Below are 20916 nucleotides of genomic sequence, written 5' to 3' on the forward strand. Positions count from 1 at the left end.
CACTCAGTGGCAAAGGCTTTGCTACTGTGCAAACTCTTCTTAAGGCATGTGGCAGTCTGAGTTACGTGCCTCAGAATGAAGCATGTTCCCAGTCTGAATCCATTCCTACAGGTGTGAATCCACTGTAAATAGGTCATTTGAAGATGCTGCTTTTAGTCAAGGTGTGGCTAACTGCATCATGAGGGGTCTTCAGCCTATTACTGGAGTCCTTTGTAAGAGAATGAAATCTAGACAGAGGGAGAAAGCCATGGAAGCAAGAAGCTGAGATCAGCGAGACCCGGAAGGGAAGGTCGAGACCAGTAGACAATGCCATGTGCCCCACCATGTGACAGAGGAGCCAAGGATAAATATCCTAGGGAAAGACACAGAAGATGGAAGTCCACGGAACCTTGATAGAATAGTCAAGGAATCCAAGGATCATTGCCGATCAGTCAGAATGTGACCAATCCCAGGAGGAAGTAAGCCTTCCAGCCTCTGAAACCATGAGCCAGTAAATTCCTGTTGTCAGAATCCCAGCCAGGAAACTGAGACAGGCTCTATCAGTTGCCCCACTGGTCTATCAGACAGACTAAGGCGTCACAGTGGGTGAAGCTCAATCTCTCTACCTCTCAAATACACACAGCCCATGCCTCACCTCTAACTCTCCCTCCTCCAGCTAGATCCCAGGCAGGGTCACAACACATGTATCGGATCTTAATGGAAGAGAGAGTTGCCACTGCAGTGCAGTCCCATTTGTGGCACAGGTCCTGGGGCTGAGTTATAGTAAACCCAGCATGCTACTGTTCATCTGCTAATCTGGATGCAAAGTACCGGCAGGCTAGCCACACACTGTCTCCTACAGTACTTTATGCTCTAGAGATTCTCTGTTCTTTTGTAAAGAATCCAGCCCCTTTCTTTGCATGCCCTTTTGAAGAACTGAAATGTTCCCAAAGACTGGAGACAAACTTCCGAGTGAACTGCGTCTGAACTTTAAAGTTCTTTTTTATTCTCCGTTAAATCTCAGTGGAGCTGGAAGACAATGATAATTTTCATGAACACAAACGAAAGGTTTTGTAGCCTATTGAGCAAAGTTGCTGCTTCCTATTGCAAAAGAACTGATCCTTATTCTCATTGCGTCGGCGTTTTCATTAAAATTTCCATTATCCTCTTCCTTCCAGTGCGGTTATAGATGAAATTGTCCTGTCTGTGCTTCTCAGGCAAAATTACTCCTGATTCAACATATGCAAGTGAGATGTAGGAGGGGAAGAGTCACACTTCCCCAAATATAGAGCATCCTGGTAGGAAAAACAATTCTTTTTGTCTTGGTTTTTATACTCATTTTAGGTCTGTATTATTAGCTTCGTTAGCTATACCAGGCCCAGGAAAACAACCCTGGACTGAGATGAAGTCTATGGTGGTGATACCTACAGATGGTTTCATAATAACAGCAACCAGTTTTTCTAGGGCCTGCTCTGTGCCTGAACCTGGCCCCAGAGCCCTTAGTTTATCTGGGTGGTTTGAGGTGCTCTGCACACTGCAAGAGGACCTCCTGTTGGCCTTCTCAGGGAATGGGTGGGGAAGACCAGTCACAGCTCTGAGCTGCCAGTTCTGGCTCTGCCTCAGGCTCTGTGACCTTGGCTAAGTATCTTATCTTCTCTGAGCCTCGGTTTTCTCATCCAGAAAGCAAGGCTAATCCAGTGCAAATGACACCTTCCCTGACCTGTCTACTTCCCACAGTCATGACCAAGTGAATCCACTTGAAAGCACTTTGTAAACTAGAAGATTCTATTCAAATAATAAGGAAACTGGAATGCCAAAGGCCATTGGAAAAAAATCGGTGTGTGAATCAGCCACCTCCAGCAAAACCAAAGTCAAGCCCTCAACTCTCTGCTTCCTCAGAGAATGGTGCAAGCCCTGGGCTTCCACGCCTCTCTACGGGAGAAATAGGAAAAAGAAGCATTAAGTGCTTCACTACCTACTATAGCCACCATTTGAGTGTGTACTCTGAGCAGGCAAAATCACTCACATGCAGCAGCTCATAGAATCCTTGAACAAAATTATTGTGCCTTCTATGTAGACACAGACAGTGAGGCTCTGAGAAGTCGTTAGGTAACCTGCCATTACATAACACTAATAAGTAAAGTCGTTGTTTGTCTGACTCCAAAGTCTCCCCAAGGTGCATATTTTTACTGAGGAAGAATAAGAAACTGCCTCTTTTGAAAGATAAATACCTCTTAGAGACAGAAACTCAAAAACTGAGAGCTGAACTCATCCTGTTCCAACAAACTAATATACTCTTGTATTGTATCACCTGGTGGAAACAAAGTCCTAAAGGAAGGTCTTCTTTCAACATTTCCCTTAATATAGTCCCATTTTTGCAAATATGTATACTGACTGCTTAAGTATCAGGTGTAAATACTTGATGTGTGTATTTAAATCTATTTAATCCTCATGACAATCTATGAGGTAGATACTATTAATATCCCCATTTCACAGATGATGAAACTGAGGCACAGAAAGGTTAAGAAATTTTTCCAAGGTAACACAGCTGGTAAGTGACAGAGCCAGGTTCAAAGCTAGGCAGTCTGATCTCAGAATCGGAACTTCAACATTCTGGGCAGAGTAAAAAGGTCTGAATACATACCAAATTAATAGCAGTTACCTCTGGGGAAATGAATTTGGAGGGGAAACAGGGAGGAAAGACTTTCACTTTATTTTGTCAACACCAAAGTCCTGCACAAATGTTTACAAAAGTGGGAATATTATTTTTATCATTAAAAATTAAGTATATATTTAAATATTTTTGCTCACAACATAGTTTGGGTGCTAAGTATGAATTAATTATTTCTGATAAGGTTGACATTTTCCAGAGAGTTCCAGAAACTAGATATGGTGTCAAAGGAGGCTGGCTATGATAAGCCGGTTCTGCATTTGACGGGCACAGTCAAACCCCTCAGGGTTGCAGGTTCTCCTGCCCCATCCTTTATTTCAGTGTGTAGCCTGTAGGCAGGCAGAGCAGGGGGGCTTTACGGCTGCAGTAAGTGGATTTATATCCTCTCTGAAGCAGAGGGCAAATGGAAAAATGTAAATTTGGCCTTTTGTGGGCACTGACCTTCCAAGACGCATTCCATCGCAGACCTCACCCTGGGAGTGATTTCCCCACATCCGCTATAATTTATTGACAAATGTTGTTTCTTTTCCTGATACTGAAGGAACTGCCCAGCACAATTTTAAACAAAGCACCGCATGGGTCAAAGCGATGAACTGAATCATCATTTCCTTGCACCACCAGCCCTGCCCAGGATAATGCATTTCCCTTCATCGGCTCCCATTTTTGAAGAGGCCAGCCACATAAATTGTATTCAGACCTTTCCCCTTTGTCCCTCTCTCAGCCCCAAACAAATGCAAGACCCCATCTCCCCAACCTTGACCAAGATGGGCTTCTGAGATCTTGCAGCTTTGTTCCACAGTGCCCTGACCCAGGTAAATCATTTTTGAGATAAGCATTTCCAATTTCATTTAGAAATATATGTTTCAAATGTCCCTGCTGTTTGAAATGCCATAAGATTAAATCAACTGCATCTTTCAACATTTTCAACAGGATAATGAAATCACAGAACATTATCTCCATTATTATTTTCAGGGACCTTCAAGATTCATGAACAAAGCATGGGAAGCTGTTACCTGTCCAGGTTCCAAATGTAAGTCGGTTTTGTTCTCACAGGAGCAGATGTTACGTTTGAGTGCTCTTCTGAATGTCACCAGGTATTCCATAAATGATCTTGATCACTGAGAGACTGAAACCCCATTATATCTCACTTAGCCCAATTGAAAGCATTGAAAACCAGAATGCTGATTACATTAAGGTGGTTATAGTCTATTGGACGCTTTCTAGGTGCCAGACACAAGGCTAAAAACTTCAGTCAGTGATCTCCCAATCTTTACAAGAACCTCACAACGTAACGTTACCATTTTCCATTTCACAGTTGCAAAAAAGAAGTCAGGTAATTCATAGAGGGACCAATGGGATTATATCTTCATCCTATGAAGGATTGGAGGTTAAGTACTTAATGGAGCAGTCTCTCCTCACATTCTCTTAGGATTGGAGGTATCACACCCTCTGGCCTCTCTCTGCCACCCCTTCCTGGCATGTGATGCCTCAGTGTGTCCTTCAATCCCTCAAGACTGTGCTCTCGCTGCTTCCTCTACCTCACCTGCTCTCCTCCGCTGCCTGGCATCTTTCAAGACTCACCTCTAGCACCATGTCCTCTATAAAGCCACGTCATGGTCCCTCCTACTGCCCGTACCCCATTCACACTGCAGAATCGACCACGTGATTCTTTTGTCCCTCCATTCCCTACACACATGTTTATTACAAATGCCACTTCATTGTTGGCATTTTGTTTTATGCCTCTCTTCAGTACTAAACTATAAGCCGCTCCAAGGCTGAATCATCTCTTCTTCATCTTCATATTTCTACAGCCGAGACTGGTGCCTGCAATTTTCTAGCAGGTGCTCGATATTTGCTGTATGTATGGACGATAATATGAAGGGGTGAATGGGTGCATGCCTTCTCAAACTTAAGGGAATAACACATAGACGATGAATGCTTTAATGTGTGTTTCCTGTGTTCTTTGAGAATATGCAATTCTATGTAAGACAGGAAAACAAATAAAATGGGTGCAACTCATAAGATGCATTAAATATAGGTAATGATAAGCAAGTAGCTCTTGAGACAAACAGAATTCATAATGTGTGTTAGGTATAGATAAGTAAATTAGTAATTTAGATATAATTTAGTCTTAGGTATAGATAAGTAAATATAAGCAATTACTTATACAACAGGACAGGTTTGATATAAAATAAAGTTAGTAGAGCATGTATATGCTGAATATAAACAGCACAGGACCAAGAGGCAACAAATATTCATGAACTTCTAAATATACACGAGACATATGAGCCTCTTAATATTCATGAGGTCTTAAATTGGCCACCCATTGATGATTCTCCTTCTAGTCTTGTGTGTTCTCTGCCCAAAAAATGCACATAAAATCCAGAGCTCCTCATCAGACTAATTAATTGGCAAGCTACAGCTACTGGCCTGGGGACTTGCCTCTGCATCTCTCTGATTAGAGCAAACTTGTGTTGGTTCCAGTCACCTTCCATCTGCCAAGTTCCCTTGCTGAAACTTCAACTGCATAACCCCACCATCACAGGAGAAGGCTGATGCAGCAGAGAAAGTCCATTTGAAAATTGTGTGACCGAGGTTTTGGGTACTGTGGACTTTCATCTGACGTGCACCTTTCCCTAAATGTATTCCTCAATCTCCTCCGTCCCCTCTTGCTTCTCACTGTGTGTTTTAAATGGATTCAATAAACTGTATTTAAGCATATTAATTTGCTCTCAGCCTTTCTGCTCCATGACCTCTGGGCAGCTTGCCTGGTAGCGTCATTGCAGGCTAGCATTGCATCAAAGAAATATCCCAACCACAAATATATTCCCTATAAATGCCATTTTTATTCACTGGAGTTTCCCTCTTAGCAGGTCACGGAGCCATGATACTCTTTGAATGACTGATCAATCTTTTCTCCAATTGCTACAAGAAAAGAAAATAATTTAAAGAATAAGAGACCTCTATATCCAGAGCTCCCAGCAGAAATACTGAGATTATAGACCCGATAAATATTCTTATTTTAGACTCAGGCTGGAGTTGTGGCCCTATTTTTAACATAAAGCATTTATGACAAATCTTAAAGGAAAATCGCATGGCTAAGACCCTTTATGATATGATAAACTGAGGCATATGTGAGAGACTGAGTCTTTTCTCCAAAAATGAGTAAGTAGTTTTAGTTTTTCTCAATGTCAGGGAAATGTAAGCCCAGATTAATATGCCATTGCAGAATTCTACACTGCACCTTATCTAACCAGTTCGAATCGTTATGTGTGTGGAAAACAGTAAAGGGTTATTCTCTCATTGAGTGGGATATTGGCTGTCTGAGTCAGTTCTCAGTGTGTGCTGCTATTTCAGGCTCTCATTCCTGCTTATTGGCCATCTATAGTACAAGTCCTATTTCTCGCTGCTGGTTTCACAAATTCATGTATAGAAGCTGCTCTCTCTCCTGAGTCACATTTACATTTTACTCATATTGAGTTCCAAGACTTTTCCTTTCTTTGGACAAGATCTATGCTAAATGAATTTTCAGAGCCACTGGTTCTTTTCCCTAATCCTATAAAGTCGTCCCTTTCAAATAGATTTTTTTCAGCATCACATAATCATGCTTGTGAAAGTTCAAAAGCTCCTTATAACCCAAATCTGCTGGTTCAGTAACTCCAAAAATAAAAAAATAAAAAGAAAGAATGAAAAAAAGACTCCATTTACCTTGTATATCGAATTTACTTTCTATCTTCTAATAATGGGATGATATTCATCCACCACTGGCACAGCCCTGTGACATCTATGATTTGGAGGTTGTGCGATGTTGGGAAAATAGCCTTATAGGGACTTAGAGATCATTGATGTACCTTTGATACTGGAATGCTGCTCATTGGTAGTACATAACAGAGTCAAGGCTCAGTTGTGTGTGTGTGTGTGTGTGTGTGTGTGTGTATATACTGGTGAAAATAAATAGTACGTGCTGTTACTTTGGCACTTTTTATCCTCAGATCTCCATGATTCTGGAATACTAAGAACGCAGTCTCCAATTGAAAGATTTCTCCTCTGGTCTCATGGTTATCTATTTACAACCCAATTAAAATTTCTGCAGTTGTGCTTTCCTGCCTCCAGCTGCTGGTGCAGCGCGGAGCCCCGGTGAGCCGGTTCCTTTATGGACCACAGGAAAATGACTGAGATGGCGGACATATCAACTCTCCTGACCACAGCTTGAGCTCCCACCCCGTGGGTGCTCGCAAGGAGGGCAGCCTCCTCCGAGCTTCCAGGCTTCAAGGACTGAGCACACCCCAAAGTCCACCTGTAGTCTTTGCATCTAAATGGAAATGGAGGCTGCCCACTAAACTCTCTGCTGCCACTTCCCCTTCCCCCATATTATCTACTCAATTGCTTCCTCAAAGCTTGAGTTTCCTCAAAGGACGGTTTTTCACTCTACCTTTAAAGACCAGACTTAAACTTGAAATATGCTGGGCGGGTCATGGTGGCTCAGCAGGCAGAGCTCTTGTCTGCCATGCTGGAGACTTAGGTTTGATTCCCAGTGCCTGTCCATGCCAAAAAAAAGAAAAAAAAAAAAGTGAAATATGCTGTGAGAGGCAACCCCACTTCATTATAGCCCATGGATCCTCAAATGGATGACATCAAATGCTTTCCTGACAGCTGGTTTTGCTGGGGCAGACTGGAAGTTGAGGTCCTCCATAGAGGGTTGATACAGTTAATTTGCTGTTCTCTTTTCAGAAATTCTTTCGGGTGTGTGGGCAGTATGGGGGAGGGGAGCTAGAGAGGGAGGGTGTAGGAGTTGGTCAGTTACTTTTTCTTCTCTGGATGTAGTGCTCTGTTTATACAATAAATTGGATCTCTGCTCTCCCCGGCCTTTTGAAAGAGGTCATTTCTAAATGACCAGGTCTAAAGTACAACCTGAGGCATTTTCCCCTTGGATTGGCTCTGCCTTCCATACTTCTCACTTGCATTGCAGACTTCCGTTTAAGATTTTCACTTTGTTTATGCAGAGGATGACATGACTTTTCTGGAAATGAGTTAGGGCTCGGAGCACCTCTGTCCTAGCAGAGTGTGGAGAACAGGAATAAATGGGAAAGGGTGAGATGAGAGAGCCAAATCTCTCTCCACAGCTGCATACAAGACAGAGGAGTTGCACTGTCTTCTCTGAGCTGAGCCCAATAGCTGCATTTTTCAAATGCAGAAAAGAAAGTGGATATGACACCAACTTTCTACCAGCTTGCTCAGAAAATTTACTGTTTCTTATCCTTTTCCGTTAAGTTGAAGAAATCAACCTTCCCCCAGGGTCCCAATGGAAAGCCTTTAGCTCTTTTTGGGTATCTTCTCCCATCGCTACATCACCCCTTCCCCACTTTGTAGCGTTTCTTCTTCATCCTTTTTGGAAACTCAGTGCCCTGTCTTCTCTTGCCAAAGGATTCTCACAGAATAGGATTTCAAACACATTCATATTAAACTATAAATCGCTGAAAAGAGCTTTGGCTCTCACCTCTCCCAGGATATGATATTTTAACAGGAATCATAGGCTCAAATTAAAAGAATTAATCTCTTATTGTTGGATTTCATCCACAGATGTAAAAGAGGAGTGTTATAGGGAAGGTAGCACTAGATCTTTTCAACATCCCATTTAGGAAAGACTTGAAAAAAAGGGAATACAAGCCTTGAACTATTACTCTTCAATTCCTAGATCTATTGTGATGTTTCTGACCTGTAGTCATTCACATCCCTTGCTTTCCTAATGAAGTCGTCTAATCCGATCTCCCAGATGGCATTTCTGAATTTGTGTTCTATCAATAGTTTCAAAATCAAGGAATTCATTATCTCTTTAGCCGGGCCAACCCACTGAGAGACAATGCTAAATATTAGTAAGTTCTCTTACATTTCTCCCCAGTTCTTAGATCTGTATCTGAAGCCCGATGAGTTAAATCTATTCTCTCTTGCCTTCCAAAGAGCCGAAGACAACAGTCACATCCTCCTTCCCCAGGATTTTCTTCTACTCTGCTCTGGCAGCATGAATTGAGCTAAAAACCGTTAGGGAGGAGATGACCTTTGGGGATGTGGTGATTTAAAAATATGGCTACAGATTCTTTGACCTATCTCTTATCATAAGATGGGGTCTTTGTTTCTTTCCCTTGAATCTGGGTTGTGATCGCTTTGGCCAATAGGATATGATGAACTGACTCCATGCACCTTCCATTTTATTTGCTAGAACACTGGCTCTTTGGTGTTTCAAGCTGCTGTAGAGGAAATCCAACTATCCTGTGAGGAAGTTCAAACCACAAGTCCAGCTGAGCCCAGCCTTCTCATCATCCCAGCCAAGGCAGTGAACACATGAGTGAGAGACTTCAAATGATTCTAGCCCCGGGCATCTGTATCAGCCCCAGCCATTCCATCCTCCCAGATGTCACCCCAGATATTGTGGGGTAGCCACAAATTATCCCCACTGTGCCTGGTCCAAATTCCTGACTCACAGAATTCATAAGTGTAATAAAATGATGGTTATTTTATGCCACTGAGTTTGGTGTTGGTTTATTGCATAGCAGGAGTGAACTGGAAGAGAAATAGACCCGAAGTCACCTTGGCCATGGCTGCTTCTGCCCAAGGTTAGCATTAACACTAACTTTTCTTATTCCTTAAATATGGCTATTAAATTTATTAATCTTGCATTTAAGTGACAGCTTCCTCTGGAGTACCAGGGAAAAGTAGAGATCTCGTAAACTACAGGAAGTAATCAAAGAAATAGATAATGCATCAAAAATAGTGCCAACACACTTATCCACTGTTGGTGGGAATGTCAAATGGTGCAACCACTGTGGAAGGCAGTTTGGCGGTTCCTCAAAAAGCTGAATTTAGAATTGTCATACGACCCAGCAATACCATTGCTGGGAATCTACTCAAAGGAATTAAGGGCAAAAACTCAAACGGACATTTGCACACCAATGTTTATAGCAGCGTTATTTACAATTGCAAAGAGATGGAAACAGCCAAAATGTCCATCAACAGACGAGTGGCTAAACAAACTGTGGTATATACATACGATGGAATATTATGCAGCTTTAAGACAGGATAAACTTATGAAGCATGTAATAACATGGATGGACCTAGAGAACACTATGCTGAGTGAGTCTAGCCAAAAACTAAAAGACAAATACTGTATGGTCCCAATGATGTGAATCGACATTCGAGAATAAACTTGGAATATGTCATTGGTAACAGAGTCCAGCAGGAGTTAGAAACAGGGTAAGATAATGGGTGATTGGAGCTGATGGGATACAGACTGTGCAACAGGACTAGATACAAAAACTCAAAAATGGACAGCACAATAATACCTAATTGTAAAGTAATCATGTTAAAACACTGAATGAAGCTGCATCCGAGCTATAGGTTTTTGTTTTGTTTTGTTTTGTTTTTACTATTATTACTTTTATTTTTTTCTCTATATTAACATTCTATATCTTTTTCGGTTGTGTTGCTAGTTCTTCTAAACCGATGCAAATGTACTAAGAAACGATGATCATGCATCTATGTGATGATGTTAAGAATTACTGATTGCGTATGTACAATGGTATGATTTCTAAATGTTGGGTTAATTTCTTTTTTCCGTTAATTTAAAAAAAAAAAAAAGAGAAGGGGTAATTGGAGCTGAAGAGATACAGACTGTGCAACAGGACTGGATATAAAAACTCAGAAATGGACAGCACAATACTACCTAATTGTAATGCAATTATGTTAAAACATTGAATGAAGTTGCATGTGAGGTATAGGCTTTTTTTTTTCTCTCTATTATCGTTTTATTTCTTATTCTGTTGTCTTTTTATTTCTTTTTCTAAATCGATGCAAATGTACTAAGAAATGATGAATATGCAACTATGTGATGATATTAAGGATTACTGATTGTACATGTAGAATGGAATGATTTCTAAATGTTTTGTTAATTTTTTTTAATTAATAAAAAAATAAAAAATAAATTAAAAAAAAGTGGTGATTCTGAAAAAAAAAAATAGTGCCAACAGAATTCAAGTCTCTGAAGGCTCTGTTTCAGAGCCTATTGCTTTTATTACACCCCCAGTACGAACTGTTAGTTTGAGCTCATCCATTCAGATGATAAAAACTTTTCAAACCCTCATTCTATCACCCAACATATTAGTTTTGTCATCATCAACCTTGCATCTTCAGAGGGAGGGAAGCCAACTCCAATGTGACATCTGGGTAAGTCCTTCAATCTTCTGCACCCTAAAATGAAGGTGATGATGATACTTGCCTCAGGATGGTGGTGAGGATGACAAATCGGGGAAGGCAACTGCTTGGCTCCCAGTTGCACAGGGATTTCAGAGATGCTTGTGCAGATGGCCTTTGTGCTCGCTGGAAGCATACCTGCTTCCTTTGAGAACCAATTGCCCAAGTACTACTCTCTGCAGATTTAATCACATGTCTTTGAGGTCTTCATCCAAGTTGTCACAGAAGCACTGGATATCACAAGGTAGAAGACAAGGCTACTATTTGTGACTACTGTCAAGCTGGGTGTCAGCTCTTTGGGTTCATTCATTCAACCAGCCTCCAAAATAAGCTTCACAAAGGCTATTTTGTTTACAGATGGCACTGGTGCTTAGAACAGTTCTCAGTACATAGTAGGTGCTCAATCAAGATTTGTCAAATAATAGACGTAATTTCATGAGTAACTCTCCCCTCAGCTGCATTTTCTTGGCTGCTCACCATATTCCTTAAGCTATCTTCTGGCTTAAGGCTGGTTCTGTCTCCCCCAGCTGAGAGCCTCAGCTCAGGGAAGTACCCAGCACAAAAGGTCACATATAGAGTACAGGAAACTGGCTACTCCCTCCATTACACCTATTTTCCACTTCCTAATTACCGAGATGTTTAAACTATAACATGAATAGCTGCATTAAAGCCATTTGTTACATGTAAAGCAGGGGCATAGCACATTGATAATTAAGGCATCCCTCTGTGCCAACCTGCATGCTGGAGGTATAATTAAGGGTAAGTACCTCTTAGTTTGCTAGCCGTTATTACTGGGCTTAAACATATATTCAGCCAGTTATTAGTGAAATTCTATAGTGTCCTAAGGAGCTGTTGTTTTAATGAATGAAGTAGGAGTTTTCCAGCCTGTTTCTTGCTTGTTCAGCTGGTCTTGGGCAGCGGGTTCAAGGCATAATTTTTTTGGTACCTGCATATTCTCCATTTTCCATATGGAAAAAGCAGATCTTGGGCACTGTCAGGAATATAAGAATAGCCTCCTCCCAAAGCTCTTTTGTAATTCATTTTGGCCATAAAAATATTTTCCCTCCTTCTGAGGTTGTTGCACAGAGCCTCTCTTCTCCATGCCTAAGGATCCCAATTCACATCACATTTGGTTCTAGGGAAGCAGGGATTTATAAGCAAGAAATATATATTTACTGAGGCCTTTCTAGGTCCACAGCCCTGAGCCAGGGTTCTATGGGAATAGCTAGCATGTTTTCAAATGCAACAAGCATTAAAAATAGTCATATAAAACTATTTAGAGTTTCATCTTATTAAAAAGAAGCAGGAAAGCAAATATGGTGGCAGGGTGGAAATCTCGTCATGCCTTATTCTAGCTTCTGTTGGCATGTAGAAAGAGTGAGCCTTTGACATATTAAGGCCCCAGAAAGGAATGGAGACCTTCCACCGTCCACTCCTGGAGCTGGTCTGGCTTTCTTTCCCTTCCCAGATCCTTAAGCAGCCACTCCAGAATTTTCCTGTAGTAGGGATTCTGAGCAGTGATCAGGAGACCCATGTATTCTGAAGCTGCAATTGTGTGGTGAACCTACGGTGTGTACTGGAATCATCTGTTGGAGGTGATTGCTGGGGCAAGAGATATGTAACTGAGATTATGGGGGAATTAAAGGGACTAAGTCTGCTTCTTAGAACTGATACCACAGATTTTCCTGCTGGCTTGGGGATAATTGGCCAAGTCACCCACCTGTGGACACCTCTATTCATAGTGCCTGGCCTTCAGTAGGGATTCAACCCATGCCTGTGGAAGGAACAATGCTTCCCATGAGTGGAAAGGTACAACTTCCTCCATCCACTATACAGGGATTTCAGAGATGCTTGTGAAGATGACCTTTGCACTCCCTGGAAACTCTTCTACACTATTTGGGAACCAAAGGGGAGAGAAAGGTGTTTTAGGAGCAAATACATACTTTATACTATGTTATTGGTTGAATGGAAGACTAAGGGAAGAAGTGGTTTAGAGAATTGTGTTCCGCAGGCATTGAACAAGGCAATATGTTAGATTCTGGGACCACAAAGATGAATAAGACACAGAGTGTGTTCACAGCCTCCTGGAAATGCCTAATGTTCTAATGCTGAACCCGAAGTCCAGTGCATCAGTCATGTGACTGAATTTTCCTGGATGTCATGGAGGGTCGGCGAGACCTCCATGAGGCTGAGAAGTCATCTATTGACTGCCTCATGGAGATCAGAGCAGAGACCTGGAATGGAAGCACTGGGGCTGCGGGCGAGTGTCTTTTCAGAACTTCCATGGCCCATTTCCCATCTCCTATATTCCAGACTAACTATTGCCCCAAGTCTTACCTCCTATAAATGCTGCCACAAAATTCCCCGTCTACAAAAAAATCCCTCCTAATCACTGGGTTTGCTATTTTCTAGTTTTCTATATATTTTTATATTTCTTCCTCAAGACAAACTGTGCAGTGCCCCTAAGAAGGATTTGAATACTTAAATTTCTTATATGCTAAGAAATGAACCACTGATGGGGAGTAGTGTTGCAAGTGAGAAGACATCTTAATCTATGGCAGATTTTGTCCTGGGATTTTACATAACTCATTCCATTTAATTCTCACAACCCTCCTACAAGATGGACTAATAATGTCTTTTTTTTTTTTTTTTACATATCAGAGAACTAAGGATCATAAAAATGACTTCTCTCATCCACATAATAAATGTTTGTTGGGTGTCTAATATGTGTCAAGCAGCATGTCAGGTCCTGGGGAGTCAATTTTGAAAAATTTAATATAGATTCAAACTTCACAAAGTATATGGTCTAGCTGGGGATTTGGGCACATTAACAGTCAATTGCATAGAGAGTAAAGAGTACTTTGTGATGGTGGTGGGGGTAAATGGGTGCTCCCTGCTAAGCGAACATACGGAGGGGTCTCTAACCCCTAGAGCAAATGATATCTAAACAGAGAAGTAAAACAGAGCAAGGGTTCTAGGGATGTCAAGGGGAAGAAAGAATGTAGGGGGCAAAGAAACCTCAGGTGTCAAGGTCTGCAGGATTGGAAGAAATGGATGGCCAGCATGGTTCAACGACACCTCTTTCCATAAGAGACTGAAAGCCAGCTCACAAAGATACAGAAAATGGAACAAGATGACATACATCAAATGGAAGAGCTTACGAAAACATAAAAACAAGGACAGGGATTTCAATGGAATCAAGAAAGAAATTTTTTAAAACCACATTTCATTATGATCCGTACCCTTCAGCAAGTGAGCCACAAATTTGACTCCAAGCTTTCTCAGAACTAACCCTAAAAACAAAAGCAGATCCATACATCTAGAACTTCAGTTGCTCAAAGAAAGTTCAACCATACTAGATCCTGGGACCAGAGAAGACACAGGCCCTCACTAAGCTGGCTGGGATCTATCAACTGACAGGCAGCCCCAAGAGATCCCACGGACAGGATGTGCTGTTCATCCCTCCAAAGCATCTCTGGGGGAAACTACTTGGCCAGCTCTGGGCCCATGAGGCTTAACCCCAGGGAAGGTCTTAAAAGAGCCAAAAGGATTAAAGAACTGCTTAACTTTCAACAATTCTCCCTAGCATAGCCTCTTTCTGCCAAATTTTTTACATATTAATTAGTAATGTTAGACACTATACTTCCTTATAAATACCTGGAATTTAGCTCTTCTATACTATTAGTTAAAAATAGACCCACAGGTAGAGTTCTCGCCTGCCATGCCAGAGACCCAGGTTTGTTTCCTGGTGTCTGCTTATGCGAAAAAAAAAAAAAAAATAGACCCACATGCCTCAGTGTACAGTCAGGTTGAAAGTAGAATGTGCACCTGGGTGAAAAAACCGTCCCCCTCTTCCCTTCCCTCAAGACCTACCCATATGTTATCCTTTCCACAGAACCTTTGTGCTTTCCAGTCCAAGAATTACTTCTCCATCCCTAAACCCTCAGCTGGTTTTACCCTTTTAAGGCACTTAGCCTTTGCTCTTGGGCTGTGCATCTGTGGAGTTTACCTCCCCCAATGAGCCCAGCCCTTTGCCATCTACTCAAGCTTGATAAAATCTTGTCAACTGAAAGCAACATCTTCCAAATCATAACTTTAAACAAGACCAATTCTTCAAATTATCACACTTCAATTAAGTCTGTAGGCCCAGCAAATCATTTAGAAGATGTACAAGGTGGCCTTTCTTTGTGCAGTTGTTTGTGCTGCATCTTGATCGTCTTCAGTCTGCGTGAGACCTTTCCTGACCTCCCCATTGACAATATGAGGCCATGGGTAAAGGTCACATCCTTCGAGGAAACGTAAGACCAGATGCGACAAGGAACTGGAAAAAAATGTAATGCAGGAAACAGCCTTGGCCTCTGCCCCTGAAATACTGACAGGGTTTGTCTGAGAGATGCTTATACAGCTTCTGGCCTGATGTCACCTTAAAACACAAAGGCAAACCCTTGTGTTTCAACACATTAAGCATCGAACCCTTGATAAGTAATAGGAATTGTCCTCGGCCTCTCAAAACATTTAATAGTCATGGGTTATCCCATTCAACTATCACAGTAACTATGTATTAGTTTGACCATTTTATAGATGGGGACAGTAAGGTTCAGGGTAGTTAAGTAAACTACCCAAGGTATCACAGTTGGTAATTTAGAGAACAAAGATTTGAACCCCAATCCATCTGACTTCAAAGCCTAGGCCTTTTCCAGCAGAGAGAGGTCAAATCCCAGTTCTGCTTCTTACAGGTGGGAGATATGGAGCACGCCACTTAGCCTCCCTAAGCCTCAGTTCAGTTCCCTCATCTATAAAATAGGTATAATACAATTCTTATCTCATTGGGTTGTTGCAGGACAAAAGGAAAAAATACACGTGACACTTTTAGCAAATATTAGACTTGATGAATTTTATGACTATTAGTAAGCTTTGCTATCTACTTCAACAAGGAAACTTGAGAGCATCAAAGTAAGCCATTTATCCAAGCCTGAGTTCCAAATTTGTAAACATCTTCAGAGGGTATAAGCAAAGTTTTTCTTAAAATATCAAGTGCTTTAAATTTTCTTTGGTTTGGGCATGGTAGGAGCACCCTCACTTGGCTTTGGGCAGAAAGTCCATTTAAGAGTCTTTGGAAGATGAGTTATTGCTTTTTGAAAATCACATTATCAATTGCAGAATACACTGGTTTTTGGTTTTGCTTTGAAATCTCTGAAATGCCACACTTCCCTCAGTCTATAGGCTGTATATAGTATGTATGTCATGACTGAGAATGATGTTTGCCTTTTATCCACCAAAGACTGGGCCCAAGTTGGAAAAGAGTACAGGCTTGACAGAAGTGGGTATATGTTTCCCTGGAGGCAAAGGCATCTTCCTTTAAATTTTGAAAAAGGAGCAAGGCCACAGGTACACTGCCAGATTATGGACTAAGCACAATGGCTCAAATAAAATAGATTCTTTCACTGTCTGAGGCTTATTGACTGGCACTAATGGCCCCAAATAACGACCATCCTGTTTTACCATGACCTTTGGCCTTTAACATTACAGTCTCACCCATCTGAATGGTCTGGCTTGTGACTTACCTTGTGCAATAGAATGTGGCAGAAGTGACAGTGTAATAGTTCCAAGACTAAGTCCCAGGAGGCTTTCTGCACTTCCATTTGTTCTTTTACACAATTGAGCTTTCTAACATCTGCACCTTGGCCTTGCTATAAAACAAACCCAGTTAGTACACTGGTGGATATGAAAGACACATGGAGAATGAGATGCATGGAGGAGAGCCAAGGTGCCCATCCAACCATCAGATAATTCTAGAAGCAGAGTGTGTTAGTTAGATTCAGTTGTCAACTTGGCTAGGTGAGCATACCTAGTTCTGTTGCTGCGGACATAAGCCAATGGCACGTGAACCTCATCTGTTGCTAATTACATCTGCAGTCAGCTAGGAGGCGTGTCTGCTGCAATGAGTGACGTTTGACTTAATTGGCTGGTGCTTAAATGAGAGAACGCAATGTAGCAAGCCTAGCAGCTCAGCATTCCTCATCTCAGCACTCGCAGCTCAGCCCAGGCCTTTGGAAATGCGGAAAGAAGTCACCCCGGGGAAAGTTGTTGGAACCCAGGGGCCTGGAGAGAAGACCAGCAGAGACCATCCTATGCCTTTCACGTAAGAAAGAACCTCAGTGGAAAGTTAGCTGCCTTTCCTTTGAAGAACCAACAAAATAAATCCCCTTTTATTAAAAGCCAATCCATCTTTGGTGTGTTGCATTCTGGCAGCTAGCAAACTAGAACACAGAGACACCTACTCACCAAAGATTTATGAATGAGGTCATCCAAGATAAGAAGAACTTCTCAACTGAGCCCAGCTCAAATTTCTGATTTGCAGAATCATGAGCTAGAAAAAAAATGTTTGTTTTAAGAACTTAAGTTTTGAGGTGGTTTGTTATGTAGCATTAGCTAACTGAAACAAAAATTGGTAGTATAAGTAGGTGCTGCAGCTACAATATCCTAAAATATGAGGCATTAGCTTAGGCAACAGACAATAAGCAGAGGCCTGAAAAATGGCAAAGTTATAGGAGGCTTGAAAACTGGTGGCCCATATTAGGTAGTGCAAAACAATCAGTAAATTGTAAATTACAACATCTCCTGTAGTAAGTTGGAAGATAGAAAATGTACCTCATGAACTTTAAGATTTGAGCAATGAGATTTCCAGGCAGACTTTGAAAGCGTCTACTGCTAAAGGAACAGCTGGCTCATTTGCAAGCTGAATTTACAAGGAATATACTGGGTAAAGAACCAGCTAGAATGGAAATTAAAATTTTCTCATCTCCAGTGGCTCAAACCAGTGAAGAACCAAATTCAGAGCACTTCAAGAAAGACAGAACCTTTGAGTAAAGCCCAAACCAAGCTGATGGTTATAAGAACCAGTGGTAGGACAACAAGAAGGATTAGGCAGTGATTGGTATACTCTTTCAACTGGAGATAAGGGCTTCTAGGAACGTTAAAGACTATTCAGGTTCCATAGCAGCCTGAATGTTGTTCTCTTCAGAAGTGACTATGGAAGGTAGCAGAGAGAGAAGGATTTTCCAGAAGACAGAGCCAAAACCATGGAGAACAATGAACTGGAGAAACATTACCAGGAGCGGAATGGAGACCTCATCCAGGTCCTGATAATATTTGCAGAGAGGGTCTTTAGGACCTCCCATCTCCAGCCCCTCCCTCTTCAAATGAGGTGTTTACTGTGGTTACCCTGGGCCTGTTTCACCATGACAGGTTTGAGATGGGGTGGAGTGGGGATAACTTATGTTTTTAATTCACAGGTCTTTTGATCAGAAGGAACTACATGAACCTGACTTCAAGCAACAGCCAGCATTATGATTAGATGAAACTCTTGGAGGTCTTTGGGATTATGAGTATATACTGCATGTGAATACTTATGTCCAGAGTGTGGATGACGTATACTCATTGAAAAGTTGACCCCAATTCTCCACCCTTTCCTATGTTCAATATGACTTGCAGGTCCATACATCAAAAGTGGAGTCTTTCTCCAATCATTGACACTGGGTTGGCCTTTTGAATTGTTTTGGCCAACAAGAATGTGCTAAGTCCAAGAATAGGTCTCAAGAGACCATGCATACTTCAATGCCCTCTCTTGTTCCTCTGCTTTATCTATGAGAACAAGCCTGGAATGACCTGCTGGAGGAAAAGTGATTGTGTGGAATAAGAACAAATCATCCCAGACAAGATCATCTTAGATGAGCCAGCCCCCAGTTGATCTACCAGTTGTTCAATCAGAAATGTGTGTACATGCCCAGCATCCGAGCCCAGTACAGATTAGCATGCCTCATCATGAGAAATAATAAGTGGTTATTATTTTAAACCACTAAGTTTTGAGGTAGTTTGTTACACAGCAATTACCAATTGATACACTCTTACATAGCAGCCCAGAGGCCATTGGTCCATGGGCAGCAGCATGGGTCTTCTACCATCAACCATGGTTTCCATCATTGGGTTCAAGGAAGTCCCTCCTGTTGTCATCATTTTCCAGCAAGAAGGAGGGAGGAAAGACCAAAGGGAGGGCATGCTTAACAGGTTTTTGAGGACAAGATCCAAAAGTGGCACAAATCACTTCCACTCACATCTCACTGGCAATAAGGTAGTTTCATTGTCAAATCCCATTAAAAGGAAAGTTAGGAAATGTTATCTCTAGTTAGCAACCATGTGCCCTGATGATATAACTGGGTGTAGGAGGTAGGAGTGGCCATTTTCTGTTATTCAAAGGCAGAAAAAGAGAATGAGATCTTCTGTGAGGAGTCAAATACCAATCAGGGGCTGGTGGCATTTGATGAATGAAATGACTTTTGTGGAGACCCTAAATAACATAATCCCTCAAGTGACTCCTACACTTCATAGGAACCCATGAAAAAATGCATATTAGACTTAAAATCTGGAAATGTGAGTTCAAGTCCTGTCTCTGCTATTTATGATCTGTTTAACCTTGATTGAATCATTTAATCTTTCTAAGTCTCCTTCTCATCACTTATTAAAAGAAAAGAGCTTTGTCTAGGTTGTTATGAGCTGTAACTAAGAGTGGCGCCTGATATAACAGCTGGATCAGAGTAGATGTTTGGGGGATGTTAGTAGAATGTGAATAGCAATGTAGAATCAGTTTATGCTTTACAAAGTGTAGGATAAATCATACCCCCAAAGACAATTGGTATGATTCATAGATCTTATTGTAGGTGGATGATAATTTTAAAATATTGTGCACAGGTTTTTAATCTTGCCTGGTCAGAAATCAAGATTGGTTTTGGTGATAATACATCATCCCAGAGGCTCCCTCCTATAGATCCCTGAAGAAACATTCAAACTTCCATCAAACATAAAGTCAGGCCACCCAGAGGAGCTGTGATACAGCAATATGTGACAATTGTGAACTTGAACAAGTTTTCAGAACCAGGTGGCTCTACATGCTTATCTCCTTGTAGTGAATCTGAAGCTAAGCCCTAAAAAATGTTCCCAGTGCAATGCCGAGGCAAACCACCTTATCCATTCTCACTGGGTTACACAGTGTGGGGCTTTTGGGATCTCCTCGCTCGTCTTCTTTGGGTAGAGTTCCTGAGGCTCATCCGTTTGACAAAGTTTCTAAGCTCTGAAGGCTACTCTCAAAGGGGTGCTGAAAACCCAGCTGGCATAAAGCCTGGGGCTGACTACTGTACCTAGACAAGGTGGAGGTGAACAGAGGAAAAGATGTTGAGGAAGTTAAGACCACATGAAGGAAACCAAGACCGGGCCATTTGAGAACACCTTGTGTGCTACTACCACAGTAATTCCCATTGTGTTCCTACACTGCCAACTGCTTTTGCGGTACCAAGTGGGAGTCTTTCTCTTCCTTGCCTTCATTTTGTAGAGAAGGTATAGACTTTCCTTTCTGCTGCTTACCCCATGGCTCCCTCTGATCCAGTTTGCAGAACCCATGTCTAAGCAAAGGGTCTGGCTGTTGGCAAGAACCCTGAGTGGACCCAAAAGGACCTTCTGAGACAGATGGCTTTGGGCTCTCCTGGCCCTAGCAATTGCTAGTTAAATGGCCTTAGGCAGGTTTGGGGAACTCTCTGCATCTTGATTTCTTTCTCACCTGGAAAATGGGGGACAATAATTCCAATCACGTAATCATTTTGAAGATTAAATAAAACAGCATCTCCAAAGTTCCTTGCATGTAGTAGGGCCACAGTAAGAGTTAGCTACCTGCTTCTTGGCCCTCAGTCATCATTGGCTTTAGTTTTCCTTTGAATGCTGTTCCTCAACTGTGTTGAATCCTCTATGTCTCTTGCCCTCGAGTGTGTCCCCATCTTGGAGATGGCATTCTGCACCACTGTCACTGTGTGGTTTTGAATCCAGAGGATCATTGCTCACTTCCTTGCTGATGGTGGGGACTCATCCATGTGAGGTGTTTAGGCTCCCTGCTTGCTTAAAGGATGCATGACACCCCAGTTGACAGCATCTCAGATCAGAACCTACCTAAGAAATGCACCAAGGGTTGCAGACCC

At 41.8% G+C, this 20916-nt stretch overlaps 1 long non-coding RNA gene across 7 annotated transcripts in view; it reads right to left on the bottom strand.

Moving 5' to 3' along the window:
• The window catches only part of LOC143669987 (uncharacterized), a 224485-nt gene that overhangs the window by 84025 nt on the left and 119544 nt on the right, over positions 1–20916 (bottom strand). The window contains exon 4 of one of the 7 annotated variants that reach the window (XR_013169190.1): positions 5477–5575. The exons of the other annotated variants lie outside the window; for them this stretch is intronic. This is a non-coding gene — a long non-coding RNA (uncharacterized LOC143669987). Of the gene's footprint in view, positions 1–5476; positions 5576–20916 lie in introns of those variants that run through there. 7 annotated transcript variants of the gene reach the window in all.

This window comes from Tamandua tetradactyla, chromosome 26 (genome assembly GCF_023851605.1).
Source record: "Tamandua tetradactyla isolate mTamTet1 chromosome 26, mTamTet1.pri, whole genome shotgun sequence".
Classification (NCBI taxonomy): Eukaryota; Metazoa; Chordata; class Mammalia; order Pilosa; family Myrmecophagidae; genus Tamandua; species Tamandua tetradactyla.